General features: G+C 36.8%; 1 long non-coding RNA gene across 1 annotated transcript; it reads left to right on the top strand.

Annotated features, from left to right (window-relative positions):
* The first annotated feature begins 1,123 nt into the window (after positions 1-1,123).
* LOC113331161 lies at positions 1,124-6,676 on the top strand. The gene is made up of 5 exons (XR_003350742.1): positions 1,124-1,309; positions 1,447-1,522; positions 3,952-4,038; positions 4,355-4,474; positions 6,268-6,676. It is a non-coding gene; the product is annotated as an uncharacterized LOC113331161 (long non-coding RNA).
* Positions 6,677-10,968: the final 4,292 nt, after the last annotated feature.

The following is a 10,968-nucleotide window of genomic DNA, read 5'->3' as shown; positions in this document are numbered from 1 at the left end:
TGGTGGTGGTGGTGGTAATCGGTGGTTGGTGGTGGTGGTGGTAATCGGCGGTAGTGGGCGGTGGTGGTGGGAGGAGGTGGTGGTTATATATATATATAGGTGGTTATTAGGTTGGTTTTAAATTAAATTAGGTTAAGAGAAGGTTAGTCATTTCAACGTTTTAGGACACCCCTTATCACTATAGGGAAGGTGGCCTAGTAAAACCATGGTCCCCTCAAAAAAATCATGGTCCCTAAAAAATCATTCTTTTGAAACATCTGTTGTAACTTGTCAACTTTGCGGGCGTAAAAATCATGAGGCCCAGAATTGTTGGAATCGTTATGACATGAGCTTCCGTCCCCCCAAGCGTCAACCACCATCGTCTGGACCACAGGCTTATGCTGCTTATGGGCCTGGCTTACTACCATCACCCTCATGGACGCCTGACAGTGGTGCTATTGATCACATCACCAATGATATTTTTCGTTTTCAATTTCCGACTGAGTATACGGATCCTGATGGAATACAGATGGGTAATGGTTCTTCTATACCAATTTCTAATGTTGGTTCCTCTATTTTAGGAACTCCCGCTCATAAGTTGCAGCTTTGTAATGTTCTCTTTGTCATCAATAAGACGTGTTAGATGCAATCGAGAGAACGATGGATCATGAGAAATAAGATATCTCCACGATTCGCAAACTAATTTGCACCCAAGAATCAATTCGGTTGGTAAACGACATATGATATCTAGTAGAATCTCCGATGGTAAATGATTCACGTTCCCCATTCACAGAGTTTGAACAACCGAGAATTTTTCTTGTGGGAACTGGCAAATAGAGTAGGGTTACGAATTTAGTACGTTTTTCCCTTGACCACAATGTTTAGAAAGATAACCAACGATTTTATCACGATCGGGGATTGCGCGTGCTGCTGAGCTGACTTGTTCAGCTTGACTAGGAAGATGCTCGCCGGAATAGGAACATTTTGTGGTTGGGTTCAGAGAACTTGGGTGTCTTTCTAGGGCTTACCATTTCGTGGTTCGGTTCAGAATGTTCTTTTTACTTTATGTTACACTCCCCTTACATTCTTTAGCTATTTAGCAACTGGAGTTGCTAGAGGAGAGGCACTGTCTTTTCTTTCCCCAAATTGTCTTCTTCCCGGGAAAGATTTTCCATCCACAACCCCATGATTCTTCTTTCACTGAGCAAACATGGCTTCTACTGGGTCAATTGCATCAGCAGCTCCAATAGGTTTTGGAATTGGATCGGAATGGGTTGAGAAGAAAGAAAACTTGTGTTTGGGTTGAAGAATATTGATGTCTAAACATTTGGTAAATCTCTTTTTCTGAATGTTGGACAATTTTCAGAAAAATAATGCAGAATTGGTTAACCATCTCAGTTTCAACTGAGTTTATGTCTTTTGCAATGTGTTCTTGTAGGTTTTGATGAAAATTTCTTTCTATTGCAGCTTCACTTCCCATAAATTGTCTTTCATTTGGAATGGGTTCATGAGGATCAGTAATTGATCATTCAAGAGAACTAGGGTATGTAACTCCTTACAACAAGTAATATGATTTCCTTCTCAATTTTATGAACCATGTCTCAAGCAAATTTCCACTTAATTGTCTGTGCAGTATTATCTCCTTTTCTGCCGGTTTCATTTGTGCATAGTGTTTCACATTCGTGATATTTCAACGCAGAATGAAGTCAATAACATTCAAAATTTTGATCACTCTGAAAATTAAACTAGATTAAGGAAATATACATGCATATAACAGGACATCCGTTATACAATTGAGCTCCACTCATTGCAAATGTTTTGTTTGTGCACATTTTGGTTTCCCTGGAATCCTCTTTTTCTGACCTCTAAATGCATGATGATCAGCTCTAGAAGATAGTGATAGAGACACTAGTTTATAAGCAACGGCGACTCACAAAATTGCAAAGGAGATCTGATTAATCGACACTAGTTTGTAAGCAATGGCGACTCACTAGGTATATTCGGAGGCATTTCAGTAATATATTTAGAATCTATATACATATTCTCTTTGTGATAATAAGCCAAGAAAGAGTTCAATGGTATCGATACAGAATACCATGTAAGTATTGGTAGTCCCAATTGTCCACTACTGTAAAATAACTATAACACCCGTAGTAACATACCCTTATTAGATGGATACACTGTTGGGAATTCCCAGCCAGTGAGTCCACCAACTCTGCTATAATCAGAAGTATTTGGATAAAGTAAGATATATGGCCACTTAACAGGCCTGTACCTATTTCGCCACACCTTATTTTGGTTCGTCTCTATTATTTTGTTTACGATTTCAACCACCTTAGTCCACATTGCTTAAACACTTCAAGTGGTGCTGTATCTGAGGTATCGGCAATTTGAGTAAGTTTTTGCCGTCTGTACGAACAAGTTCTTTAAGCTTCTCAAAAAGAATGGCATCCTTAATTTTGTTTAGTGGGTCTATGGGTAGTTCCGTAGTTGGATTCCTCCCTCGTAGTGGTTAAATATGTTTCGGAATGTATGAAATACGTTTTGGGTGCTGTCACCTAAAGCTTTGATCTCGGGTACCGAAACCTGAACTAGTGATTTCAGGGCATAAGCAAGTGACCAAACAGTTCATCTCTAGGAACATAAATGTGTAGACTGAGGAATGCTAATTTGCTCTCTGAGCTAGGATCAGTCCAAAATGTTTGAAACTGAATTAGTATGTAAACCTTATAATGTTTTCACCTTGTTCTTTCTTGTGTTACCACGGTAATAAATATATCTGAAAAAAATGAGCTTGTTTTATGGGTGCTTAACCAGTTTTTGTCTTCGAGGGTTAGGGTACTCGGAGGATCCTCCTAGAACAGAACGTGCGTAGTTTGGACCCTTGCCAGGATCACCCAAATCATTGTAAAATGCATAGTCATATACTCTACCCATTCCTTGAGCTCCCCAGTTGCATCTCTTATATATCTTCTCTATGCTTACGTAATGGCTCTGCCGTATCATGTGGAAGGTATGTCTGCAACAACTCACATGATATCACTTTCTTCCATAACTTGTATATGAGTACAATTAGTTTCATAATCTTATTCGTCAAAAAGAAAATCTAACAGAAGAAACAACAATAAAACCACCTATTTGGCAAGTGGCAACATAAACATTTCACTGCTATAGAACACATAGAATGCATAAGGATATATATGCTTATCAATAGCTTTTGATGATGAGGCTCTTAAAGAAGCCAGTGAAACTTCCCAGTTATGCTGACATTCTGAACCATTTTTCTTTATTGTGACATTTCCATGCTGACATATTATAAATAGCCAACAAATGCATCATTCCCTAATGGTTTGTCATGTTTATATTGGTTACAGTCTTATACTTGACATAGTCATGTATACTCGGTGAGTGAGCTATTTCAAAGTTAAAGAATTAGAAAGTATAAAATCATTGTCATGACTCATGTGAGTCAGTGTTAGCCCAAATCTTTCCTCTATTTTAGGATTACAGAATCCCCTGTAATAGTTTTGTCCGTAAGATTGAATGATTGATTGTATTAATCGAAAAAGAAATATGATGGATGTGAAGTGGAAAACGTGATAGATCACTTTTGTTGCAGACGCATTGGTTTTTTTCCTTGACCAACCCATGCAATGCATTATAATTCCCAAGTATATGTTCATAATCCAGAATCATTTCAAGTTTATATTTGCTTTCTTGCCTAGCTCCAATCTTTTAAAAAAAATTAGATTTGAGAGACAAAGCTTTCTTTCAGATTGATGCTAAGGTTTGCTACATTTTCCTTAAAACATGTTATTGATGCCTGCCATTTTCTTTCTATGCCATTACTTATTACATACATCTTCACGTATTTAGTGGTCTTGAGAATTTTTTATTAAATTATAATAGGCCAAGAGTGTTGATTTAGTGGTCTTGAGAATATTTTATTAAATTTCTGTTTCACTATAATAGGCCAAGAGTGCTTAGCAAAGACGCGGAAGTATTATGCAAGCTAAGGCTGAAGCAGCTAAGGATATAACCAATGTTTTATCGTCTAAGGTAATCCTTTCGAGTTTGAAATGTATTTTCAATCAATATGTTCTTTTATGACAGAATATATATGTGAACCAAGGGATTAAAGTTGCAAAGTATTTGCCTCCAACCTCAAGTGAGCTCTATCTCTCTGTATGTCCAAAAAGTATTTGAGAAAATTGCTCAGAGGATTTTAAGACATTGAAGGATTTTGTGTTAGGTAAACTAGTACAGTTCCTTTAGATGAAATGGTTTTATCTACAATTTTATTTCGACAACTTGAGATGTGGTTTAAATATGGTTCAAGTTAGTCGTAATAAGGTCTGGTCTGTCTTGATCGCAGATTTTTGTGGAGAATGGTCTGTGCCATTGCCGAAGGTAGAACATCAGCCCAAATAAAGTCTAGCTTGGTTGTAGATGCTATGTCATCGTGTTTATGGAGCTGGTGCAGTGTGAATTTTAGGTGAGAGAGGTTGCTTGAAAGCAGAAAAAAGTATAACATATGTTTCTTTAAAAAGTATAACATGTGTGAATTTTAATTTAGTAAGACATGTTTGTGTGGAAACAGAGAGAGATCGCAATTCACCCATATGAGAGACTCCCTTTTATAAACTTAGGCATAGCTACAACTTACAACAGTACCCACTTTAAGGTTAGGTTAAAAGATCTAGCTACACTAGATGTACAGTAAATTTTAACCATGAAACTCATTCCAACACTTCCCCTCAAGCAGGTGCATAGATCTCTCGCATGTCTAGCTTGTCGAGGAAAGAGTTGAATAGACGATTTGGAACTCCTTTTGTCAGAATGTTGAAATATGGTTTTCCGTTCTTACAAACGGAGTGCTGATAATCCTTCATTCAACTTCTCTTTGATGAAATATCTATCCACCTCCACATGCGTGGTTCTATTTGTAGAAACATAGAGAGACTAAGTGAAGGAATGTAAATTACACTAAGAGGAGACTCCTTTCTTATACACATTTTATGCACAATTACAATTATACCCTTAATGATAGAGTATCTATATTACATTGTTCACTGTTCACCTGGGTTGCACTAATATCCCCACGGGTGTCTGATACAGAGACGTCACTGTGTGTCCAATATGGCAATTCCAAAGAACCATCATACTGGGACACATCTGTATACATAAATACAGACAGTTTTTTTAAAATAGGTAGAGATGTACAAAGTACAAACCAGATTCCTATATTGGTTCAAAATATATAGCATAAGTTCAACTAGATTTTTCAAATTTGATTATGCTTACAAAAAATCAAACAAAAAAGCATGAACTAGCCATGTATATCAGTAGTGAATAAATTATTTAGCACAAAATATATAATAGTAAGACTAATTATGGGATAGCAGCTGGTCCTAGTCCTCACAGACTCATGAGTAACGGCTTACGGTGGAGAATGGAGATAGATTTTTACAATAGAGATAGATCTGGTTTGTCATCTCTGAGGTATTTCATTCTATCTTTGTAACCAATGATGCTAAGCTGAGCACTTAATTGAGAACACAAAGCTGTATTATTTGCTAAAATACACAGGATTCTAATTATTACCTCCTAAAAGGTAGGTGAGCGTTACAATACAATTAAAATAATAGCTTTAGTAAACCAGCCGTATTTTTGGTATCTCCTTATGTGGTTGTGTCCATACACCATATGGGGACCCCCAGAAGTATTGGGGCAACCCAGCTGTTCACTATACACTGTTCACTATGGTGCAATAGGATTGGTTGCCATCCTATTGTGAATAGACTACTTGTTTTGTCAGTCTCATTGCAACACTACCCTCAAGGAGGTGCGTAGATATGTCGCATACCTAGCTTGTCGAGGAAATAGTTGATTGGATGACTCAAAACTCCTTTTGCTAGAAATTCCGTAGTCTGGTTTTCTGTTCTTACAAAAGGAGTTTAGATAATCCATTTATCCAACTTATTTTTAATTGAATGCCTACCAGAGCAAGTCTGAATCACTTTTCTCTACCTATAATACAAGTCCGTGTAAACCTTGTATCTTGACAGCTGATACGTCTTCAACTGTTGTCTCTGGTGAAGGACTTATTCTGATAACCATGTCTCTTTCTATGGTGTTATATTTTTGGTCTCTCTTGCAACCTTTTCTCAATTAGTCAAGTAACCAAGCCTTAAAGTATAGTGTTATATTCTTTGAGACATCTTGTGTTTTTCAATTCTTCCCTTAAAGTGTAGTGTTACATTCTTTGAGACATCTTGTTTTTTTCAGGACCTTCCTACTAGAACGACGATTGGTTTGGGTAAAGAGAGAGGGGATCTTTACTACTTGGAATTGCATGGGACAACACAAGATGACAATACAGGAGCTTACAAATCAATAAGTATGTCTGATTCTGAAGAACAAGTCCCGTTGTGGCATAAACGTTTGGGACATCTTTCTTTGGGTATATACAGAGATTGTTCCCTGAGTTGTTTACGGAACTTGATATGTCTAAAATTCGAATTATTATTCGCAGCGCTTTCTATGATGCTGATGATTGGCATATCTACATATGGCTATGATGTAACGAAACTGTAAATTCCGTAAGAACAGAATATATACTCAACTGTGATAGTACAAAGTACAGACAATATGACAAGAAACGTTGAGAATACCATCTATGCAAATTTTCTCAATACAGCATATATTTGATCATAGTTTAAACAATTCATTCCGCACAAATATTTCACGGTTGGAGAAGATGTGATTCCACGGCTTTATCATTATTTGGTTGTTTGAATAAAATAATCATCAAGATTCATTTCATTCATTAGATAAATGATAATCTCTGCAATTTACACCTGCTTCATTAATTAAGTATCTTCTTGGTCGATCCCATGGAAGTCCTTTCAAGACTCCTGGAGAAAGCCACAGTAGAAAAAAGAATCTCTGAAATTAAAATAAACAAACATGCACCTACTATGTCCTATCTTTTTTTCGCAAACGATTGTTTTCTATTCACAAGGGAAGATTTAGGAGAAGCAAAAAACCTTTTGGATATATTATCCAAATTTGGGGAAATTACGGGTCAAATGGTAAATTTACAGAAATCGGGGATTTACTTCAGCCCAAAAATTCACCTGAAACATGCAAAGATAATAGCAAAAATCCTAAAAGTCTCGTTCCTGACAAAACAGGACAGGTATCTGGGTACACCTCTTTTCTTCGACAAAAATGGAAAAGAAAACTTTGACCCCCTTTTACAAAGGTACTATAATACGCTACAAGGGTGGAAATCAAAGTTACTTTCGCAAGCGGGTAGGACAGTTTTAATTCAATCAATTCTCTTGTCATATCCAACATATCAGATGCAGATGCTTGCGCTTCCAAAAGATACTCTAGATAAACTTGACAAAATTCAGAGAGATTTTTGGTGGAATAAGGATAAGGAAAAACAAAAGGTGGATATATAAAAGCATGGAAAGGCATGTGCAAACCAAAGTCCCAAGGCGGTCTAGGAATTAAGAATCCCCATAACTTCAATATAGCCCTTCTAACGAAGTTAGCAAGTAGAGTGATGACAGAAAAGGATCAACTATGGGTAAAATTACTAGAAGCGAAATATTTTCATGGATCGAACCCTTTTCAACCGACAAGAAATTATGAACTCTCGTGGATTTGGACAAGTATTCAGAAGGGTCTCAATATTATAAAAGGAAACTTCATCTGGCAAGTGAAAGACGGAAAAAACACAAGGATCTGGGAAGACAAATGGATACCTGTCACAAATACATTAACCCAACCAAGTGATAAGCCGGACCCGATACCTCAAAAGGTCCATGAACTACTAAATTCTGATGGTGACTGGGATATTGAAAAATTAGATGAATATTTTTTCCCAGAAATTAAAGGAAAAATTCTAGTAATTTTCCCGAATAAAGAAAACAGGGACAGAATCAGATGGGAACACCATATTTCGGGAGCTTTTTCGGCAAAAAATATTTACAACCACCTTATCAATCAACAGAATGATGATGAGGAAGATATTATATTCCCAAGGGAAAATATTTGGAATTTGAAAACAATACCTCGGATCCGATTATTTATTTGGAAATTGATCCAAAAGGCGCTCCCAACAAATAGCAGATTAGCATCCCACAACCCAGAAATATCATCAGAGTGTCCTCTATGTAAAAACCAAGAGGCGGAAACAGAAGATCACCTTTTCAGAAAATGTCCTTTTGCTAGAGCAATCTGGTTTGGATGCGACTTGAAAACAGTCAACTCGCAAATCAACACAGATTCGATTGTTAAGTGGGTTGAGAACTGGATATCAAATACTATCTACTCAAAAAATTGTGAACACATCGCAACGGTCACTTGGTTCCTGTGGAAGTATAGATGTGAAGTAATTTTTAGGAAAACTAACACATATCCATATGCATTGATCCAACAGATTAGGAATTTTTTACAAACTCAACCGCCTAATAAAGAGAAGTTGCAAACAAGTGACAAAAAAAGAAGACAAAAACAAATAAGTGGAACAATTTCAACTCTGATTGGATAATTTTTACAGATGCCTCCTTTAACAAGGAGAATTTGACAATGGGCTATGCTTTCATTCTTTACTCGGTAGAACAAGAAGCTTTTATGCATATTTCTGCAGGTTCAGATTGGGCTTCCTCGGCTTTACACGCAGAAGCAAAATCAGTTTTGAAGGCTTTAAATTGGCTAGAAGATAATATTCTCTCAAGTGTCTTTATTGCTACAGATTGTAAAGTTCTGTCAGATTGCATTAACAAAAAAGATGCAGCAGTTGCCTGGACGGCGGAGAATACCATTGAAGACATTATTTCCATTCTGGACACTCTTTCACAAGTCAGGATAAAATTTATAAACAGAGATTACAATGCTGCGGCAGATTCAGTAGCAAAGGAAGCAAGAATAAGAAGACTACAACACTTTTCGAAGCATATGCAACAACAAATCCACACAAAAAGTATCCTTTCTAATGTTTTCGGAAAAAAATGAAATTGTAGAACTTTTGTATCATCTTGCTTAATTAATATATTCAAGTTTCTTATAAAAAAAAAACATTATCTTTCCCAATTTGACATACCTTGGGAATTCTTATTACAGCAAAGATTCGAGTATCACGTTTAACATTTAACAAGATTGTCTCTCGAACCCAGCTGTAGATCATTTTTTGTACGCACTATTATTTTATAGGGTGTTGTGTGCACGTCCCTATGCAGGAAACTGGCGTTATCCATTCCTTGACCGTCTCATCAAAATTTAGCTGTCGCATCCAAAAATATATTGGCTGAAGACCAAGCAACAATTTATGTTGCTATTAATTTGAAGCAACAAAGTAATACTGGGTTACTGGGTGTAGGTTCTACTCCAAAGTAATACTCCCTCGATTTCTAAAAAAAAAATAGGTTTGTTTGTTTTTCACAAAAATTAAGAAAACCAATCATTATAATCATTTTTTCATATTTTTGTCTAATCTATCTTTTGGTCTCCACTAATTTGATATTAGAGAAAGGAGAGAGTCCCTTTTTTGTATTAAGAGAGAAAAGGGAGAGAGAAAAGGTCTCCTCTACGGGTATACTAGTAAAATCCTAACATTTGACTATATATATGGAAACAAACCTTTTTTTTTTTTGACATATCCCAATAAGAAAACAAGTCTATTCTTTAGAAACGAAGAGAATGTATTGTCAAGAATCATCTTTAAAAACGGAGGGAGTATATTGTCAAGAATCGTTTCAGTTGGTAAACGACATATGATATCAAGTAGAATCTCTGATGGTAGATTTTTCAAGTTCCCCGTTCTCACAAAGTTTTGAAACATCGGGAACTTTTGGTTGTGGGAACTGGGAAATAGGGTAAGGTTAGGTTTTTTTTTTCTCCTTAAGTTTATAAGGAAATACTCGATCCGGGCCCTGATTGTTGAGAAGTGCGTTTTTCACGTCCAAGTTTCCTTGACCACGATGTTTACAACGATGGCCAACAATTTTAACACGATCGGGGTTGGTGGGCAAATTCAGCACGAGCATTGCGCGTGCCTTCTGAGCTGTTTCCTTTTGCAATCTTCAATATGTAATTTTCTTGGTGTGATGTTAAATGCCCCGGCTACGATGTGGTCGGGCCACATGAAATAAGTATGTGGTCCCTTTTATTTTCTTGACACGAATTAGAAAATTAGTTTTAAAGTAAAAAGTATCCTACTTTTTCTCATATAAAACACATAAAACTACTTTTAACTACTTATTTCTAAAAACTTGTCCCCTTTAAATCTTCCTAAAAAACAAAAAATTGATGGTTTCTACTACGTGTCAAGAAATAACAGGGGTCACATACTTGTTTGATGAGGCCCGACCACATCGTAGCCGCTCCGGATGTTAACGGGTGGCTGGTGCAGATTTTTTCAATTAGAATAGCCAAACTTCGTTATTGTAACGATGCATCTTTCAGTGTGGCAGTTCCCATTAGGTTGGTTGAATGTTGTTTGCTTAAACCTTCTTCGTTCATATTTACATTAAAAACGGTTGTCAGTGTTTGACTATCCACATGCCACAGTCTGACAAACATAAATGCATGATGCATCCATTTTTATTCGTAAACGCTATATGTCCTCATAGATACCATAATTTATAAAGGGATACCGGTCTTACTAGGGACTGATACCATTTCATCGATTCAGTGATCAGGATTGATGACTATCAGCTCTTAGTAGTAGAACTGGTATCTCCGCATATGAATCTTGATCGATACCCCACTTTTCCTCCCATACTCCAACCATGCACAAATACCCCCTGTCTTTCCCCAGCCCCACCCTCACTAAATCAATGGCGCAAAATCATGCCTCCTATAGGGGGAGTGATCTGGGGGGTCTCTAGCAGTTTGGATTTCTATTAAAGGCCGACACCATAGCCATAGGTAATGTGTACTATTTCTCTTAGTTCTTTTATTGTACTTCTGCTG

This window comes from Papaver somniferum, unplaced genomic scaffold (genome assembly GCF_003573695.1).
Source record: "Papaver somniferum cultivar HN1 unplaced genomic scaffold, ASM357369v1 unplaced-scaffold_125, whole genome shotgun sequence".
Taxonomy (NCBI): domain Eukaryota; kingdom Viridiplantae; phylum Streptophyta; class Magnoliopsida; order Ranunculales; family Papaveraceae; genus Papaver; species Papaver somniferum.
The sequence above is the reverse complement of the archived record's forward strand: the minus strand, read 5'-3'. Positions and strand labels throughout refer to the sequence as shown.